We start from the raw sequence: 21,898 nt of genomic DNA on the forward strand, positions 1-21,898 counted from the left end.
ATCTTTCTTCCTCACAGGAACATGTCTGTCCTGTATTCCTTTCAACTGACACTTGAAAGCCTCCCACATGTCAGATGTTGATTTGCCCTCAAACATCCGCCCCCAATCTATGTTCTTCAGTTCCCGCCTAATATTGTTATAATTAGCCTTCCCCCAGTTTAGCACATTCATCCTCGGACCACTCTTATCCTTGTCCACCAGTACTTTAAAACTTACTGAATTGTGGTCACTGTTACCGAAATGCTCCCCTACTGAAACATCTACCACCTGGCCGGGCTCATTCCCCAATACCAGGTCCAGTACCGCCCCTTCCCTAGTTGGACTGTTTACATATTGTTTTAAGAAGCCCTCCTGGATGCTCCTTACAAACTCTGCCCCGTCTAAGCCCCTGGCACTAAGTGAGTCCCAGTCAATATTGGGGAAGTTGAAGTCTCCCATCACCACAACCCTGTTGTTTTTACTCTTTTCCAAAATCTGTCTACCTATCTGCTCCTCTATCTCCCGCTGGCTGTTGGGAGGCCTGTAGTATACCCCCAACATTGTGACTGCACCCTTCTTATTCCTGATCTCTACCCATATAGCCTCACTGCCCTCTGAGGTGTCCTCTCGCTGTATAGCTGTGATACTCTCCTGAACAAGTAGCGCAACTCCGCCTCCCCTTTTACATCCCCCTCTATCCCGCCTGAAACATCTAAATCCTGGAACGTTTAGCTGCCAATCCTGCCCTTCCCTCAACCAGGTCTCTGTAATGGCAACAACATCATAGTTCCAAGTAGTAATCCAAGCTCTAAGTTCATCTGCCTTACCCGTAATGCTCCTTGCATTAAAACATATGCACTTCAGGCCACCAGACCCGCTGTGTTCAGCAACTTCTCCCCGTCTGCGCTGCCTCAGAGCCACACTGTCCCTATTCCCTAGTTCTCCCTCAATGCTCTCACCTTCTGACCTATTGCTCCCGTGCCCACCCCCCTGCCATACTAGTTTAAACCCTCCCGTGTGACACTAGCAAACCTCGCGGCCAGGATATTTATGCCTCTCCGGTTTAGATGCAACCCGTCCATCTTATACAGGTCACACCTGCCCCGGAAGAGCTCCCAGTGGTCCAGATAACAGAAACCCTCCCTCCTACACCAGCTGTTTAGCCACGTGTTTGTCTGCTCTATCTTCCTATTTCTAGCCTCACTGGCACGTGGCACAGGGAGTAATCCCGAGATTACAACCCTCGAGGTCCTGTCTTTTAACTTTCTGCCTAGCTCCCTGAACTCCTGCTGCAGGACCTCATGCCCCTTCCTGCCTATGTCGTTAGTACCAATATGTACAACGACCTCTGCCTGTTTGCCCTCCCCCTTCAGGATTCCCTCTACTCGTTCGGAGACATCCTGGACCCTGGCACCAGGGAGGCAACATACCATCCTGGAGTCTCTTTCACGTCCACAGAAGCGCCTATCTGTGCCCCTGACTATAGAGTCCCCTATAACTATTACTCTTCTGCGCTTTGACCCTCCCTTCTGAACATCAGAGCCAGCCGTGGTGCCACTGCTCTGGCTGCTGCTGTTTTCCCCTGATAGGCTATCCCCCCCGACAGTATCCAAAGGGGTATATCTGTTCGAGAGGGGGACAACCACAGGGGATTCCTGCACTGACTGCCTGCCCTTTATGGTGGTCACCCATTTCTCTGCCTGCACCTTGGGTGTGACCACACTTACATAACTGCGATCTATGACGCTTTCCGCCACCTGCATGCTCCTAAGTGCATCCAATTGCTGCTCCAACCGAACCATGCGGTCTGTGAGGAGCTGCAGTTGGGTGCACTTTCTGCAGATGAAGCCATCCGGGACGCTGGAAGCCTCCCGGACCTGCCACATCTCACAGTCAGAGCACAGCACCCCTCTAACTGACATTGCGTCAATTAATTAAAATTAAAATTTGTCTTTTTTTTTTTTATAAATACTTTTTTTAAATTTCAAAGTTACTGTCAACTATCTGTTTCCTAGCACTAGATTTCTAATAGAAATGCGATAGCTAACTATAATATTCTCCGATCTCTGGCTTAGATATCCTCTAAATTATAATTAAGTTATTATGTTTAATTAGTTCCCAAATACTCAAAAAAATTTAGGTTAGAATCCCAACCAGCCGCTCAGGTCACAGCTTTTCTGTGATGTCACTTCAGTTTCCCCCCGACACACACAATTTGAAAAACAGGTATAAAAGTAAAAATCACTTGCTTACCTTCTGAGATGTTCTCAGGTTCTCTCGCTGACAGAGACTGCTCCTCCACCTCCAATCCTTGACCTGCACAATGCTAATAATATAATATGGCACTTACCTTACACCAATGGGTCTTATTATTAGGTTAGAGGAGGAGGGTGGGTGGGAGACACTACACGTGTAGTGTCTCGGGTTTCCTCTCCACCAGAATTTATTGGTTGGGGGGGGGGGGGGGGGGGGGGGCTTGCCAGAGGTCGAACTTCCGGTTCCCGCCGAAATCCAAAGGGCTGCTCCTGTAAAGGTAAGTGCTTTTAAACTAACTACTCACCTCCCAGAAGGCCCCTGCGCACCGCTGCCGCCGAAATCCAAAGGGCTGCTCCTGTAAAGGTAAGTGCTTTTAAACTCACTACTCACCTCCAAGAAGGCCCCTGCGCACCGCTGCCGCCGAAATCCAAAGGGCTGCTCCTGTAAAGGTAAGTGCTTTTAAACTAACTACTCACCTCCCAGAAGGCCCCTGCGCACCGCTGCCGCCGAAATCCAAAGGGCTGCTCCTGTAAAGGTAAGTGCTTTTAAACTCACTACTCACCTCCAAGAAGGCCCCTGCGCACCGCTGCCGCCGAAATCCAAAGGCTAAGTACTGATTCATCAGCTGATGGTGGGTGGCACATGGTTATCAGCAGGGGGTTTCCTTGCCCATGTTTAACCTGAAGCCACAAGACTTCATAGGGTCCAAGGTCGATTGTTGGGAACTCCCAGGGCAACTCCCTCCCGACTGCACACCACTGTGCCACCGCCATCTCTGCTGAGTCTCTCTTGTCTGCGAGACAGGACACATCCAGGGAATGCTGTCTGGAACATTGTCTGTAAGGTATGATACTGTGAGTATGGCTATGTCAGGCTGTTGCTTAACTAGTCTGTGAGACAGCTCTCCCAACTTTGGCACAATCCCCAGATGTCAGTAAGGAGGACTTTGCAGCGGCAACAGGAATGGTTTTGCTGTTGTTTGGGTCGATGCCGGGTGATCTGTCCGGTTTCACTCCTTTTTCATGTGTTTGTAGCGGTTGAATACAACTAAGTAGTTTGCTTGGCCATTTCAGAGGCATTTAAGAGTCAACCACATTGCTGTGGGTCTGGAGTCACATGTAGGCCAGACCGAGGAAGGATGGCAGATTTCCTCCCTAAAGGTCATTAGTGAACCAGATGGAATTTTACAACAATTAATTCATGGTCACCATTAAACTTTTAATTCCAGATATTTTACTGAGTTTAAATTCCACCATCTGCCGTGGCGGAATTCAAACCCGGTTTGCCAGATCATTGTGGGTGTCGTGGTGGCACAATGGCTAGCATTGCTGCCTCACAGCTCCAGGGACCCGGGTACTGAAAACAACCTCTCTCTAAATGTTGGAAAGACCAAGGAACTGATCATCGACTTCAGGAAGTGCAGCACGACACATACCCCTGTCTACATCAATGGCTCCAAAGTGGAGATGGTCGATAGCTTTAAGCTCCTGGGGGTCACCATCACCAACAGTCTGTCCTGGTCCACTCACGTTGTTGCAACAGTCAAGAAAGCCCAACAACGTCTCTACTTCCTACGGAAGCTAAAGAAATTTGGCATGTCTGCATCGACTCTCACAAACTCCTACAGATGTGCGATAGAGAGCATCCTATTCAGGTACATCACAGCCTGGTATGGCAACTGCTCAGCCCAAGATCGCAAGAAACTGCAGAATGTGGTGAACTCAACCCAACACATAAGACATGTTTGCCACTCCCACATTGATTCTGTATACACTTCCCGCTGCCTCAGGAAGGCAGACAGCATTATCAGAGACCCCTCCCACCCAGCATTGCCTTCTTCCAGACCCTCCTATCAGGCAGAGGGTACAGAGGTATGAAAACCCAAACATCCGGATATAGGAACAGCTTCTTCCGCACAGCTACAAGACTCCTCAACGACTCCCCCTCGGACTGATTTGTTCCCTGTAAGAACATTATTCATGACGCCCTATGCTGCTCTTGCTCATGTATTTGCTTTGTTTGGCCCCTTGTTCCGCACTGTAACCAATCACTGTTTGTCAATATACCATTTGTCAATGTTCTCTGGTGATTAATCTTTTTGTCTACTATGTACGTACTGTGTACGTTCCCTCGGCCGCAGAAAAATACTTTTCACTGTACTTCGGTACATGTGACAATAAATCAAAGCAAACCAAATCAAAATCAATCCCAGCCTCGGCTGACTGTCTGTGCGGAGTCTGCACGTCCTCCCCGTGTCTGTGTGGGTTTCCTTCGGGTGTTCCGGTTTCCTCCCACAGTCCAAAGATGTGCAGGCTAGGCGGATTGGCCATGCTACATTGCCCCTTAGTGTCCAAAAGGTTAGGTGGGGTTACTGGGTTTATGGGGATAGGGTGAAGGCGTGGGCTAAAGTAGGGTGCAGAGTGCAGACTCGATGGGCCGAATGGTCTCCTCCTGTAAATTCTATGATTATCTTGGGTCTCTGGATGACTAGTCCAGCGATATTACCACTACAGCACCACCTCTCCTGTTCTAAGCTGTTCTAACTCGCAAGTACCTTTTAGGATGGGAACAATTAACTTCCCCATGGGCCTTAAACAATATGAGCCCCATCATTAAGGGGGTGTGGGGTGGTCTCTAAACAACGTATAGTTGTGGTGTATATAAAGCCGGCCAGTTAGGCATGGGAAGGCAGACCCAGTTGGGAGCTACCATGTGATGTATATAATAGTGATGGTAAATTAACAACGTTTCTTTGAAGTCCACAATGTGAATTCCTTTGTGGCCTTATAAAACAAACCTGCTGCCTCTTTGAATTGCCTGTAACTTGGAGAGCCTATTGTTCCCCATTGCTTTCTCCATGGCAACACCTTGGCCAATCAGAGTCAACTTGCCAACAAAGGGCACCCTATTCTCTTGTTGCGTAAATTGTTGTGATTGTTTGAAATTCCACATTCTTGCATCTGTCCTGGTGAGCGCAAGACAGAAAGCTTCAGCAACAGGTTTCTCTTTACAGCAGTGTTGTCCTATAGGTTCACCCTCAGTACCTGGATTTACAAGGCCATGCAAAATTGTCATCTTTTTTGTCGTCAATTACATGTCGGATACATGGATTTGGGAGATTTTCCTGTGCATTTGTAGACAAGAATTTATGCTTTTCCAAATTTACAGCCTTATGATAATATGCCTTTAATGCTTCCTGATTAAATACATCACTAGATGCAAATAATGAACACTTCCTTCAGAACCATGCATGGTGCTCAGTGACTGTTTTTAATGTATCTATGTCTATGTTTTTAATGTATCTATGAATAGTTCATTCATGGATAATACATCAACTTTTCCTTTCCTTGGATTGCCAGTTTGCCATGGTGGAGAGGCGTGAGCATTCTTTGATCCCAAGAGAAATGCCATTGGGAATCTTAAGCTCCTGGTAGGGTCACCCATGACGGTAAGGTGGGAGGGGAGGAACCAAATAAAGCGCAATCCAAAACAAGTCTTCAATAATGGATCAGGCGGAAGATACTCGTCTGGTACCGATGGCTATGATGGCAGATGAAGGCTGCAGTAGGAAGATCCCCAGTTGTCGAGGTTCCCTTGCCACTGGAACTGCACCTACCCTCAGTCAAGGACCGTGTGTCTGCTGATGTGCAATGGTAAACCTATGTTAAATGATGCCCCACACCAGGCACCTACCTAGAGAAAACCAACACCACACAAACAAACCCTGGGGCAATCATGAGAGGTGACAGCGACAGGGCCAAGAGATACGGAAGTCCTACCTTTAGACCGGCACGTAGGCGTGGAGTTTCATTCAGTTGTCTCGCTGTTGGAATAGGAAGAGGAGAGTGTTTCGGCAGCTTTCTTCATGATTGAACAGTTCTCCTCAGGATCCACTCTGCTCACCCGCAAGTGGAATGGGCTAGAATAGGTGCCCTAAAAATAGTCTCTTCTATCCCCAACCTGGCTGGAAAACCACATCCAGCAGGCTAATCTACCTATGGTCAGAAAATGAAAGTTAAACTCAATTTCGGAACCTGGATTGTATGAACCATCATGGATAATGAGCAAAAACAATCGACTGGAGTGGAGAACTGCCCTTGTTGCCTGTAAACTCAGGCATTTCAACATTGAATCTCCAAGCCTGACTTGGCACCTTCGTGGAAGCATACCGAAGAATCATCTCAGCCTCAACCTTAAAAGTCCTTTACCAACCTGCCCTCCTGGTCTTTCCTCCATCAAAATTAATGGAGAAACCCAACCAAATATGGAACATTTCCCCTATCTGGGGAGCCACCTCTCAACTAAGGCTGACATCGATGTGGAGATCCAAAATTTTATCCAATCTGCGAATGCCTCCTTCGGACACCCAGGGACAAGAATCTTTGATGACCAAGACATCCTTGGTGACAACAAGATCCTTGTGTACAAGGCAATTGTCCTCCCAACTCTTTATACGCCTGAGAAATTTGGACTACATTTACATCTAGAATACTGGGCAAGAGTCTCCATTTGGGAGACTATTCCCCCACTGGTGGAGAATTGCTACCGATTTACATTCCCCTTGGGAGCACAAATCAGGAACAATTCAGTATCGCTCGCCATGCAAATTTATGTATGGCAAGGAATAGGAGGGATTTTTGAGGTAATTCCATTATCGGGTCACCATTTTGAGCTGGCAGCCTGATAGCAAAGTCCCACGGTCGGACCCCGCCCACCTCACATCACACCACACATCAGCCCCCACCCCACCACCACCCCGCATCGCAAGCCAGATGTTTTTGATTTCCCCCCTTCCCCCAAGTACGGGAATGACCTGACCTGCCCCGCCCACGCCCAGAGACTCCCTAACTAGGGAGATCCCTCAATGGGAGCCCCCTCCAGGGATCCCCTAACTAAAGGCAGCCCCACAGAGACCCCCTAACGAAATGAACTCCCCACAAAGGCCTCCTAACTAGAGGGACCCTCCACAGTGAGCCCCTAAATAGGTGGACACCCACTCAGATCCTCCAGAAAAAAGCAAGAGAGCGGTTTAGGCAGGGGCACTGTCAGAACAAACAGTTGTAACACTTACCTGGAAGGACCACGTGTTCATTCCTGGAAAGAGAATAGCTGTGTTTAAACCCCTCAGATCCTGTAACTGCAAGCCATTCATTCATTGCTAGTAGTGGGCTGTGATTGATAGCTTCCATGAAGCAGCTGCAGCCTTGATTCATTCATCTCCCTTCATGGGTGAGTGACTCGAAGTGCTGCAGCCAATGTTTATAAACATCAACCACATCAAAGAGAGGTAATTGTAAGTGCATTCCAATCACTCAAGCATGTGATTGCAATGCACTTACCTCTCTAAAGGGATCCCTGGGAAGTCTCCCTGTTTAGGGGGTCTCTGTTGGGACGGTTCCTTTTTAGTGGTGCTTGTGGGAGGGGTGGACAGGTAATGGATTGTGGGGGGGTCGGGGTTGGCTCTCGGGTGGACTTTTGGAGCAACTCCCTTAAGGAGTTATCCCTTTGGCCCATTGCGGGGATTACCACGTTTGGTGATACCTGTCGTGATTCATGCCCACGTAATTCCCGGTCAGGAGGACCAGAGAACTGCAAGGGCCTGAAAAATCTGGTTCCATGTCTCCTCAGTGGATGTAAATGGGTGTCATGAATACCCGTATGCATCTATTAGCATCCTCCTGCTAGTGCAAACCATGATCCCGGCACCAACTGAGCATAGCGATCGGTTCGGCGCCCACCGTGAAGCTCGATTTCAGTTGGATGCCCAATTCTAGCATCACTGGGTGGAGAATCCAGTCCGCTGTGAACAGTTCTGGTCCCCTTAACTGAGAAAATATATACTGGCATTGGAGGCAGTCCAGAGAAGGTTCATAGTTGAGCCCGAGTATGGAGGTATTTACTTATGAGGAGAGGTTGAATTGATTGGGCCTGTACTCATTGGAGTTCAGAAGAATGAGAGGTGACCTGATTGAAACATATAGGATTTTCAGGGCCTTGACAGGGTAGATGCTGAGAGGTTGTTTCTTCTTGTGGGACCGTCTAGGACCAGAGGGCATAATCTCAGAGTAAGGGGTCCTCCTTTTAAGACAGAGATGAGGAGGAATTTATTCTCTTAGTGGGTACTGAATCTGTGGAGGGATATGAAGGCTGTGTGGTTAAGTATGTTCAAGGCTGAGATAGATAGATATTTAATCAGTGAGAGAATCAAAGCAGGAAAGTGGATTTGAGGATTATAATCAGGTCACCCATGATCTCATTGAATGGCGGAGCAGACTCGATGGGCCAGGTGGCCTACTCCTGCTCCTACATCTTATGATTTTATAGATGCCACTTAAAGACCCTGGAGAGGTACCATCAATGCTGTCTGAGATGAAATGAAAATCGCTTATTGTCACAAGTAGGCTTCAAATGAAGTTACTGTGAAAAGCCCCTGGTCGCCACATTCCAGCGCCTGTTCGGGGAGGCTGTTACGGGAATTGAACCGTGCTGCTGGTCTGCCTTGGTCTGCTTTCAAAGCCAGCGATTTAGCCCTGTGCTAAACAGCCAGGATTCTCCACATCAGCTGGGAGGGTAGGCGTACTTACATCAGCGTCCTTGATAGAGCCAAGAGCACCAGCATCGAGGCCATGTTCATCTGAAACCAACTCTGCTGGGCTGGCCATGTGCTTAGGATGTCAGAGTCCTGACTGCCAATGCAAATCTTCTTTGCCCAGTTCAAGGGGGGCTCCTGAACAAAAGGAGGACAAAAGAAGCACATAAAAGACACCCTGAAGGCTTACCTCAGGAAATGCAATGGAGGCGTAAATCTCTGGGAGACCCTTGCTCAGAAAAGACCTACTCGGAGAAACTTGGTGATTGAAGAGTCACAATTCTTCGAGGACATCCGACAGCAAGTGGAGGCCTCGAAAAGGAGCCTGAGAAAAGAAATGCAGCAATCTTGAGTTCAAGGACCGATCACACCTCCTGAAAACACCTGCCAAGTGTGCAGCCGAAGATGTGGCTCTAGGGTCAGGTTCATCAGCAACACAAGAACCATGACCAGTCACACAGAGTTTCATACTCGTTAGCAAGTGATCGCTGAAGACATCAATTTTATTAATTGAAAACTCAAGATGGTTAAAACCTTTATTAATACTACCCTCGGGGCATGGATGCAAGTGTAAATTTACTGAAAATCGTAATCGATAGAAAGCGCATTAGGATACGCTGCTATCTCTGTAACCTTCACTGGAACCAAGACTTCCAAATAGATTGCTTTTATTCTGTTCCATGTACATGAACCAGCCATTTATTTGACATTTGTTTTGAGTCTGTGCAACTTAAACTTCAGTAATAAGCAAACAAACAAAGGCAAAGGAGCACTAAAATTGAAAGCAATGTGCATAAAATTCACAGATCTCCTCACATCATGTAAGTGCCATTTTAATAAGCCCCTGACATTTTCTCTTGTCTTCTGCTTTCCTTCACATCAGAGCATTAAACAGCAAGCAAAAAAGACCCTGGGCAGTGGGAATCGTGCCTGAAGCTCGCACAGCAGATTCACAGTGGCAGTTGTGAGCGGGTGATGCAGACAGATACTGACAAAAGCTCTCTCTTTTGTGTAGTCACAGAGCTAAGGCACCCAAGGCTCTTTTGCCTGCTTTAATAAAATGGAAAAATTTCTTGCTCATGCTAAGCAGAGATCTGTCACATTGACTTTTACGCTAAATGACCACTTCTGATTGCCTCAGATTTGGCTTATAGCAAGCAGCACCAAATACATGTGTTAATGCTAGGCATGTTTGTGAGCTAGCTGGCAGGCTTCAGGTCAGCTTCAGGTCTGTTGGGGGGTAGTCAATAGTCATTTGGACTGATATGCTATATCATATACTAAAGCTTCCAACCTCATTGGAAGAGCAGAATTCAGACAATGTTTTAAACTTTGGTGATGTGCCAAAATCTAGGAACATTCATGGTGCTAATGTAACGAATAGCTATTAATGTTATTCCAAGGATAGTTGCAGCTGCAGATCTTTCTTTAAGCTATTCTGGTGATATTTGTTCATGGGATCCTCATGATATCATAGCAGCAACACATGGAAACCTTTGGAAAAATAGTAACCATACTTGTTGCACAATGAACATTCTTTTATTCTCCATTCATTAGCTGTTTTCTCTGCCCTTTTACATATCCAGCCAAATGCTCAACTACACTGTGACTCCCGGCCCAGGTGATCTGGATTCTGGGATGAACTTGGCCTAAAGGACTCCTGAGCAGCAGAAGTGGGACCCACGTCGGGATTCAAACCAAAATAATGACTCTGGGTGCGATTTAACGGGAAAAAAATAATCCCATTTTCGGCACATTTAGGAGGGTATTTCCCAGCACCTGCATCACTGAGAATGACCCCGCTATAAAAGGGGACTCTTATTTTTTGGCATCAGCGAGGAACGTCCCGCCGAGGCTGCACTTATCTTGCATCCTGCATGGACTAACTCAGAGATCGGGGTGCGAACCAACCGTGGCCTTTGGACACCCCCCCCTCCCCTTCCCTACCCCATCGCCCCAACTTAACTGTTAGGGGGTCCTCAAGCCCCCCCTCACCTCACCCCCCCAATCCCTGGCAAGGGCAACCTGGCACCCAGATGCCTTTGCACTGCCAGACTGGTACCCTGGCAGTGCCATCTGGACACCCTGTCAGTGCCCGGGTGGGGCAGTGGGAATGCGGAGCCTTGTCCAGAGTCCAACCACCCAGGGGCCTCCGATGGCCTGGGAGACCCCCCAAGGTGCCAATACACATGGTCTATGTTTGTGTAGACCAGTGCTAAATGGCACCATGGTGATGTCTCCCGGTAAGGGCGTTAGTTCTGGGCCTGTGGAAGGCTATATTAGGGGTATCGCGGTACCTAGGTGGGATGTACCTTATCCTGTAGTATGAGTGGTGGAACCTGCCTGCTGGTTCCGCCCAGCAGGCGGAGCATAAGAGTCTGTGTTTCACCCACAGCAGTCATTCTGTACCGGAGCTGCTGGGGTATCTACTTGTTCATTAAAGCCTTCAATTGGACAATCTCGCTTCAGTAGTAATTGATTGTGCATCAATTTAATGAACAAAATTGAAGAATGGCTGCTCTCCTCATCAAGTCAGAGTGTTTCTACAAATCAACCTGTAGCGCACAATGACTTACGAGAGAGACGAGTAGAGATGAAGTCGATGAGGCTTTATTAAGCGTGACTTGTTCCCAGCAGTTCAGCAACAGAATGGAGCTGCGGGGAGAAGCACGGGTTCTTATACTCCGCCTTCAGGGCGGGGCCAGGGGTCAACAGCCAACCAGGACCCAGGATCTGTCAGCCAATAGCATCACGGCTTCACAGTCCCACATGACCCCTAATACATACCACCACATTCACCCCTTGTTAAAAATGAACCCGGCGGGGTGGTGGTTCGCATGGTGGTAGGGGTTTACAAGGCTGGTCCTGGGAGGAAAGTTTTGGGCATGTCATTACAATTTTAGCCCTACACTGGGCTATGTACAAGGTTTGTGAACTATTTACAATATTCGTAAGAGAAAAGAACATTTTAGTTACAGTCCCAACAACATTCTTGATGTCACACCGATGCCATGAGTCGAGCGGGCGGTCTGGGCTTCCTCGTCGATCGCCTCAGCCCCGGTGGTGGTGCAGGAGCTTGTTCCCGCGTTGTCGTCTCCGGGAGCGTTTTGTTGTTTGTTTCTGTTTCACTCCTGGTTGGACACGGGAGGAGGACCACTCCTCCCGGGAAGGGGGCGGTCGCGGGGTGCGCTGGTGGCAGGGAGGGGATGATCGGTGTCGGGGGGGTGTGTGTGTTGCTGGCGGGCGCCAGGTCTCGCAGGGAGACCGTGTCCTGTCGGCCGTCGGGGTACGCCACGTAGGCGTACTGCGGGTTCGCTTGGAGGAGGTGAACCTTCTCGACCAACGGGTCCGACTTGTGCGCCCGCACATGTTTTCGGAGCAAGATGGGTCCTGGGGCCGCCAGCCAGGTCGGCAGCGACGTTCCGGAGGAGGACTTCCTGGGGAAGACAAGGAGGCGCTCATGAGGCGTTTGGTTAGTGGTGGTACACAGCAGCGACCGGATGGAGTGGAGAGCGTCCGGGAGGACCTCCTGCCACCAGGAAACTGGGAGATCCCTGGACCGTAGGGCCAGTAGGACGGTTTTCCAGACCGTGCCGTTCTCCCTCTCTACTTGCCCGTTGCCCCGGGGGTTGTAGCTGGTCGTCCTGCTCGAGGCTATACCCTTGCTGAGCAGGAACTGACGCAGCTCGTCACTCATGAAGGAGGGCCCCCTGTCGCTATGGATATATATGGGGCAACCGAACAGTGTGAATATGGTGCTAAGGGCTTTGATGACTGTGGCCGCTGTCATGTCGGGGCAGGGGATGGCGAAGGGGAAACGGGAGTACTCGTCCACTACGTTCAGGAAGTATGTGTTGCGGTCGGTGGAGGGGAGGGGCCCTTTGAAATCCAAACTGAGGCGTTCAAAGGGGCGGGAAGCCTTGATCATGTGCGCTCTATCCGGCCTGAAAAAGTGCGGTTTGCACTCTGCGCAGATGTGGCAGTTCCTGGTGACTGTACGGACCTCCTCCACAGAGTAGGGGGGGTTGCGGGACTTTATAAAATGGTAGAACCGAGTGACCCCCGGGTGGCAGAGGTCCTCGTGGAGGGCTTGGAGACGGTCTATTTGTGCGTTGGCACATGTGCCGCGGGATAGAGCATCGGACGGCTCGTTCAGCTTTCCGGGACGGTACAAGATCTCGTAGTTGAAGGTGGAGAGCTCGATCCTCCACCTTAAGATCTTGTCATTTTTTATTTTGCCCCGCTGTGCATTATCGAACATGAAGGCTACCGACCGTTGGTCAGTGAGGAGAGTGAATCTCCTGCCGGCCAGGTAATGCCTCCAGTGTCGCACGTCTTCCACTATGGCTTGGGCTTCCTTTTCCACTGAGGAGTGGCGGATTTCTGAGGCGTGGAGGGTTCGGGAGAAAAAGGCCACGGGTCTGCCCACTTGGTTAAGGGTGGCCGCCAGAGCTACGTCGGATGCGTCGCTCTCGACCTGGAAGGGGAGGGACTCGTCGATAGCGCGCATCGTGGCCTTTGCGATATCCGCTTTGATGCGGCTGAAGGCCTGGTGAGCCTCTGTCGACAGGGGGAAGGTAGTGGTCTGTATTAGCGGGCGGGCCTTGTCTGCATACTGGGGGACCCACTGGGCGTTGGAGTATACTCCATTCTGTTGCTGAACTGCTGGGAACAAGTCACGCTTAATAAATTGTAGCGCACAATGACTTACGAGAGAGACGAGTAGAGATGAAGTCGATGAGGCTTTATTAAGCGTGACTTGTTCCCAGCAGTTCAGCAACAGAATGGAGCTGCGGGGAGAAGCACGGGTTCTTATACTCCGCCTTCAGGGCGGAACCAGGGGTCAACAGCCAACCAGGACCCAGGATCTGTCAGCCAATAGCATCACGGCTTCACAGTCCCACATGACCCCTAATCCATACCACCACACAACCCCCACGCGGCAAATGCAGCAGCAACTTTTAAACATTGGCTGGCATGTTTCAACGGTTACATCAGGACGGCCCCAACTACCCCCACGGAGGAACAGAAAATGCAAGTCCTCCACTCAAGGGTGAGCCCAGAAATCTACACAAAAGGGTGAGCCCAGAAATCTACACAATTATCGAAGACGTGGACGGTTTTGAGGATGCAATGACTTTGTTAAAAGAGCACCACGTCCGCACAAAAATCAGGTATACGCTCGGCATCTTTTAGCTATCAGACAGCAGATCCCAGGGGAATCACAGGACAATTTTTACCGCGCATTGTTAGTGTTAGGTAGAAACTGTAACTGTCCACAAGTCTCAACCAACGACCACACCGAACTCTTAATACGGGATGCTTTTGTTGCGGGCATGCTGTCCTCTAAAATCCGCCAGCGACTGCTGGAATACGACGCGCTAGGGCTTAAAGAGGCATGGAAACTTGCGCACTCCTTAGATGTAGCCTCCCGCAATGCCCAGGCCTACGTTCCCGACCGCACGGTACCCGCATGGACAGGGTGGTCCCCACCCGCGGCCGATTCCAAAGCACCCCTAAATTCCCCACAAGCTTGTGCAGTGCGGCAGCCAGGAAACCCCGGGGGGTGGGGGGGGGGGGGGGAATGCTATTTGTGCGGGCAAAACAAACACCCCCAGCAACGCTGCTTGGCCCGATCCGCAATCTGCAAGGGATGCTGCAAGAAGGGGCACCTCGTGGCAGTATGCCAGGCCCGGTCAGCTGCCGCTGTCTCCACAGATGAACCGGGCCCACTGCCATTCCTCTCCTCACAGGCCATGTGCAATTCATGGGGGCAGCCATCTTGGATGGCATCTCAGGACCCCAACTCGGCTGGCCATGTATCGCCTGATGAGATCTCCCAGCCGGCCATGTGCGATTCATGGGGGCAGCTATCTTGGATGACGTCTCAGGACCCCGACTCAGGTGGCCGTGTATCGCCCAATGAGATCTCTCAGCTTCTGCCACAACTGGCCTAAGTGACACTGGACCAGTCTCGGCCCCGAACGCTTTCAACGCTACGACGTCGGTACTCATCAACGGGCACAAGACATCCTGCTTGATCGACTCTGGGAGCATGGAGGGCTTCATCCATCCCAATACGGTAAGACACTGCTCCCTCGCTGTATACCCGATGAAACAAAAGATCTCCCTGGCCTCTGGGTCACACTCTGTGGAGATCTGAGGGTATTGCATAGCCAACCTCACGGTCCAGGGCATGGAGTTCAATAACTTTCGCTCTACGTCCTCCCCCATCTCTGCGCTGCCACACTCCTGGGACTGGACTTCCAGTGCTACCTGCAAAGTTTAACGTTCAAATTCGGCGGCCCCATACCCCCTCTCACTGACTGTGGCCTCGCGACCCTCAAGGTCGACCTACCTTCCCTGTTTGCAAACCTTACCCCCAATTGCAAACCCGTCGCCACCAGGAGCAGACGGTACAGTGCCCAGGACCGGACCTTCATTAGGTCGGAAGTCCAACGGTTACTAAAGGAAGGCATTATCGAGGCCAGCAATAGCCCCTGGAGAGTCAAGTAGTGGTTGTAAAGACCGGGGAGAAACATAGGATGGTCATAGACTACAGTCAGACCATCAACAGGTATACGCAGCTCGACGCGTACCCTCTCCCCCGCATATCTGAAATGGTCAACCAGATAGGGCAATACAAGGTTTTCTCCACAGTCGATCTTAAATCAGCCTACCACCAGCTCCCCATTCGCCCGGACGACTGCAAGTACACCGCATTCGTAGCAGATGGGTGGCTCTACCACTTTCTAAGGGTTCCCATTGATGTCACAAATGGGGTCTCGGTCTTCCAAAGGGAGATGGACCGAATGGTTGACCGGTACGGTGTGCGGGCCACGTTCCCGTACCTCTACAATGTCACCATCTGTGGTCACGCCCAGCAGGACCACGACACCAACCTCCGCAAATTCCTCCATACCGCAAAAATCCTTAACTTAACCTATAACAAGGACAAATGTGTGTTTAGCACCGATCGCCTAGCCAGCCTTGGCTACGTAGTGCATGATGGAGTCATAGGCCCAGATCCCGAACGCATGCGCCCCCTCATGGAGTTTCCCCTCCCCCAAGGCCCTGAAACGTTGCCTGGGCTTCTTTTCTTATTACGCCCAGTGGGTCCCCAATTATGCGGACGAGGCCAGCCCACTAATCCAGTCCACGGTTTTTCCCCTATTAGCAGAGGCCCGCCAGGCTTTCAGTCGCATCAAAGCAGACATCGCCAGGGCGACGATGAACGCAATCGATGAGTCCCTCCCCTTCCAGGTCGAAAGCGACGCATCAGACGTAGCTCTAGCTGCCCTCAATCAGGCGGGCAGACCCGTGGCCTTCTTTTCACGCACCCTCCACGCCTCAGAAATCCGCCATTCCTCCGTCGAGTAGGAGGTCCAAGCCATCGTCGAAGCTGTGCGGCATTGGAGGCATTACCTGGCCGGCAGGAGATTCACTGTCCTCACTGACCAACGGTCGGTAGCCTTCATGTTTGACAATGCACAGCGGGGCAAAATTAAGAATGATAAGATCTTACGGTGAGGATCGCGCTCTCCACCTATAATTACGAGATCTTGTATCGTCCCGGGAAGCTCAACGAGCCTCCTGGTGCCCTGTCCCGCGGCACTTGTGCCAGTGTACAAGTAGACCGACTCCGGACCCTCCACGACAACCTCTGCCACCCAGGGGTCACTCGGTTCTTCCACTTTGTTAAAACCCGCAATCTGCCCTACTCCATCGAAGAGGTCAGGGCCGTAACCAGAAACTGCCAAATCTGCGCCGAGTGCAAGCCGCGCTTCTACAGGCCAGAGAAGGTGCACCTGGTGAAGGCTTCCCGCCCCTTTGAACGCCTCAGCGTGGATTTCAAAGGGCCCCTTCCCTCCACCGACCACAACATGTATTTCTTAAACGTGATGATGAGTACTCCCGGTTCCCTTTCGCCATCCCCTGTCCCGACATGTCGGCTGCCACCGTCATTAAACCCCTCCACAGCATCTTTACCCTGTTCGGTTTCCCCGTCTACATCCATCGCGATAGGGGGTCCTCCTTCATGAGTGATGAACTGCATCAATTCCTGCTCAGCAAGGGCATTGCCTCCAGCAGGACAACCAATTACAACCCCCGGGGAAATGGGCAGGTAGAGAGGGAGAATGGGATGGTCTGGAAGGCCGTCCTACTGGCCCTACGGTCCAAGAATCTCCCAGGGGTATCGCGGTACCTAGGTGGGATGTACCTTATACTGTAGTATGAGTGGTGGAACCTGCCTGCTGGTTCCGCCCAGCAGGCGGAGCATAAGAGTCTGTGTTTCACCCACAGCAGTCATTCTGTACCGGAGCTGCTGGGGTAACTACTTGTTCATTAAAGCCTTCAATTGGACAATCTCGCTTCAGTAGTGATTGATCGTGCATCAAGGCCCTCGGGTGAATCGGCCGCCGTCATATTAAGTGAGCCTATCATAAGTATCGAGTCTGCACCGACCCTCTGAAAGAGTACCCCACCCACGTCCACTCCCCTACCCCATCACTGGTACCCAGTAACCTCACCTAACCTTTGGACATTAAGGGGAAATTTAGCATGGCCAATTCACCTGACCTGCACATCTTTGGACTGTGGGAGGAAACCGGACCACCCGGAGGAAACCCACGCAGACATGGGGCGAATGTGCAGACTCCACACAGTCAGTCACCCAAGGCCAGAAGTGAACGCAGGTCCTTGGTGCTGTGAGGCAGCAGTGCTAACCACTGTGCCACCGGACTACGAGGCATTCGCAAATCATGCAAGAGGTCTCTCACGCGATTTAACAACCTCATTGCCTCACCGAGTTGGGCGCGACGAGACCGTTTGATCGTGCCCTCTATTTCTAATATTGTTTTTTTCTCATTAAGGGAGACAATTAGATGCATAATATAAACCTGCATAGGTGATACTGGAAAGTTGCCAAGCAGCTTACCAGTGCCCCATTTGCCTCAGAACAGCTCTCATAGTTCATTCAATGGAGTCCATTGATACAATTCAAATAAAGCAACCCTGCCCTCAATCGTGATACTGCAGGGTGAGCTGGGAGGGGAAGTCACCAGAAAATGCCCCACTTCACTTCTGCTTGTGGATTTTTGGCTCCTATGTAGAAGACAAAGAGATGTTTTCAACCTCACAACAACAACATACAAGCAGCCTGTCACTATCAGGATTCGATGCTTGGCGTTAACAACCATTTGATTGTCAACTAAGACATTTCACATTTTCTAATATAAGCTTATTTATGTTGGCTGTCAGGAAATAGGGATTGAGCCAATTATTTTGAGGAAAGGGAGCATCAATTTTGCTTCAGCTATGTAATTTTCACATTAATATATGAAATAGCGATCTGAAATTTTATTTACACTTTGCTAAGTACAAAATATTACACCAGTACTAAAAGTCAGTGTGTTGAAAAATGTTGGGTGGGATTCTCCATCCCAGAACGCCAATGGAGGGAGAATTGGGCGTCGGTGCAAAATCGGGATCGACACTGGACGCCGACCCGATCACGATACCCCGACTCTTCGCTAGCGGCAGGATCGAGGTCTACGCCACACTCCAGCGGGAGCATGTAAATGAATGCAAATGCATCTTAATGACCCACTTGCATCCATTTAGCGGACTCAGCGCCCTATACTCTGGCCTTTTGTTATTCTCCACTCCCCGTGGCCGGGATCTCATGGGCACGGATCATTTGTGGTCTCTACTAGTGTGGCCCTGGTGTGATGGACCTTGCGTGGGCCAAGGGGGCAATGGTCCCCCACCCCTCCCCGCAGAAAATAGACCCTGACTGGAAGCTAGAGAGCAGCCTTTACAGGGGCAATGAGAAGAATTACAGCTGTAACACTTACCTTGAAGTTCCACATGTCCATTCCTCGAAGAAGAACAGCTGTGCCTTGTGTCTGGTTCCCTCAGATCCATTAGCTGCAAGCCATTCCTAGCTTTCCAGTAGTGGTCTGTGATTGACAGCTTCTACAAACCATTTACAGCTTTGATTCATTCACCTCCCTTCACGGTTCAGTGGCCTAAGTGGTGCAACCCCAATGTTTGTAAACATTGACCACATCAAAGAGATAAGTGCAGTGAAATCACACGCTTAAATGATTGGAATGCACTTAGAGCTTGGGAATGCTTGATCAAGTATTGCTGTACATGCAGCAACTCACAGCATTGATGTCCAGGAAAGCACTATGTTTAGACTTCCAAAAAGGATACAGAAGAAACATTAAAGTGAAGGAAATAATTACAGTTTTACACTGGTTCCTGGATGATCTGCCATTCAGTAGCTCTTGCAGCTGACAGAAATGGTGGGCTTTTTCTTCCTCGCAATCCTCTGTGCCTTCATATTGTTCATGCTCCTTCTCCTTCCACATCTCTGGTGGAGGCATGGCTTTGGTGTCTGTGAGAGATCCTTAAGAGGTGTAATAAACCATTTGTGCAGGGGCTATAGTCCAGTTGCCATGCGCCTAGCCTCTCTGGCCTGGAAACAGAGAGAAGGAGAACTGAGGACTCGCAAAGAATGAAGACATTATGACAGCAGCCGGGCTTTTGGGAACAGACCTGTATGATGTGCCGCATAACATCACAAAGCAGCAACGTGCTCACTGGATGGAGACCCTTCCTATTATGTATATTCTGAGGTCTGACAGTTTCTCAGCTAAGTAGCAGCATACCTGACAAGTCCTCTTCGCTGTGTGTTATTTGAGTTCACAACAAAATTGTACCTCTGAAAGGGCGCAAACATATTGACAATAGAAATATTCATTTTATTCAGGTAACAATGTTTTAATGTAACGTAACAATGTGATTGTCATGGAATCATCACTTGGAAAGAAACCAGTGGTTGATAGTGGCAACACTCTCGGAGGTGATGGAATTAGTCCTGCATAACTCTTCAATGACGCCTGACTGAGGCTAGTTAGCACAGAAATATTGACAGTCAATCGCAAATGGATAGATCCAATTATAGAACATCTCAGGGAATCAGGTGCACTTGCTTTATGAAGGATATTTTGGCCTTGGGGGGAACGCAACGTAGGTTTACAAAAATGATTCCTAACCACAAGGGTTAAGTTACGAGGAGAGATGACAGAAATTAGGCCTGTTTTTGCTAGAATTTAGAATGTTATGGGGTGATCTGATAGAAGTATTCAAGATATTAACAGGGAAAGACAGGGTCGATAAAGATAAACTATTTCCACTTGTCATATCCTCAATTCCACCAGTTGGAGATTCTAAAACGAGGGGGCGTAGTCTAAATATGAGGGCTAGGCTGTTCAGGAGAGATGTTAGGAAGCACTTCTTCACTCAAAGGGTGGTAGAGGTTTGGAACTCTCTCCCACAAACAGCAACTGAAGCTAAAACAATTGTTCATTTTAAATATGAGATAGATAGATTTTTGTTAAGCAATGATATTAAGGGATATGGGTAAAACGACAGGTATATGGACTTAGGTACACCGATCAGCCATGGTCTCTTTAAATGGCTCAAGCGGCTGAATGGCCAACCCCTGCACCTATGTTTACTGGTATTAGTTAGGAAGCCATAGGGTGACGAGCAAAATTTAAAAAGGAATCCACTAAAATAAATCAACTCTGATTAATTGCCAAACTACTATTTGTTTCTCTTGTCTTCCTACGTATTGATGTATATTTGTCTGTGATAACATGGGCAAGGTTCTCTGGCCTCCTCATGGCGTGTTTCTCGGCGGCAACGTCTTCTTCTGGTCTCTGCCGTCAATGGGCTTTCCCATTGAAACAACCCCAAGTTGCCGTGAATCCTATGGCGGGGGTGTACCATCAGCAGGACCGGAAGATTCCGCTGACATGAACAGATGGAAGATCTTGTCGCATGTATGTTTCTCTCCAAATGTTCATGCTTCAGGCCATGGTGAATGTCTACACTTTTTAAATGGTTTGTGATTTGCTTTCACTGAGGACCAGATTTTCACAGAGTCATGGAGGCTCTGCAAACCTTTACAAATGTGGATGGGATCTGATTTTGGTCTTCCCGCCATCATCCCCAACATCACCAATTTTCGCTGATGCAGGGGAAAGGTACGGACAGCGAGTCCACACCCTGTATTCTCAACCTGGCTGGCGTTAAGAGTTTGTTGATGTTCCTCTAGGTGTTAGTGTTGTCATTTTTCTGCTATTTTATCTCATCTAAAGTTCACTGCTAATCTTGTCAATATTCCACAGTCCTGACACCAGCTCCATACATGTGCATCTCCTAGCCTCTGGCAGTTTATGTGGAGACGGGCCAGCTTCTCAAGGACTCTTGGTTAGGAGTCCCTCAGAGGAGTTGTAAACCTTGATTTGGATGAGGGAACCTTTTGAAAGGTAACATCACTAGGTATTACCCATGCCCCCATACCAAATCATGCATGCCCACCAATGGCCCCTCATACCCTCCATGTCAAATCACAGTACTTCCATGTCCATTTACAATGTACACTCTGTGTACAACCAAACAACCCTTTAAAGTAGCAACAACAGAAACTATAAGCCCTTGGCACCTCTTTATCTTATGCAAATAAACATTGATACAGTCAAGGAATAGATCACAGAAAGAAAAGCTTGTAAACCTGTCAGTCAGGCACTGTTTTCCCTTCTATCCACCTGTTTCAATGAAGTAATGGAAGTCTGCATTCAGTCAAGAATGCAGAACAAGTCTTTGACAATTAAACCCATGGATTATAGTTAAAGTTAGTTTGCAGAACAGCCATGATTTAATTGAATGGAGGAACAGACACGGAAGGACAAAATGGCCCTCCCCTGTCCCCATGTTGCTCTGATTAAATATATCTGAGTTTCTAGTGGTGAAATCAATCTGGCAGGTTTCATGGGATGGTGAAATTACATTGTCTTTGCTGGTTTATCAGGTTATTCTTGGATTTTGGTCTGAATTTAAGCAACATAAATCTGAGACATTTTGACAGCAAGGTTAAAATCATCCTCCTTTATCTTTGCAATCACACCAACATGCCCTCCCATGTAAGCACTAATTGCTCTGTTACCTTCTCCCTCCTCAGCAACCCAAGCCCCAACCACTCCTTCCAGATTGAAC

This window comes from Scyliorhinus torazame, chromosome 4, assembly GCF_047496885.1.
Source record: "Scyliorhinus torazame isolate Kashiwa2021f chromosome 4, sScyTor2.1, whole genome shotgun sequence".
NCBI lineage: Eukaryota > Metazoa > Chordata > Chondrichthyes > Carcharhiniformes > Scyliorhinidae > Scyliorhinus > Scyliorhinus torazame.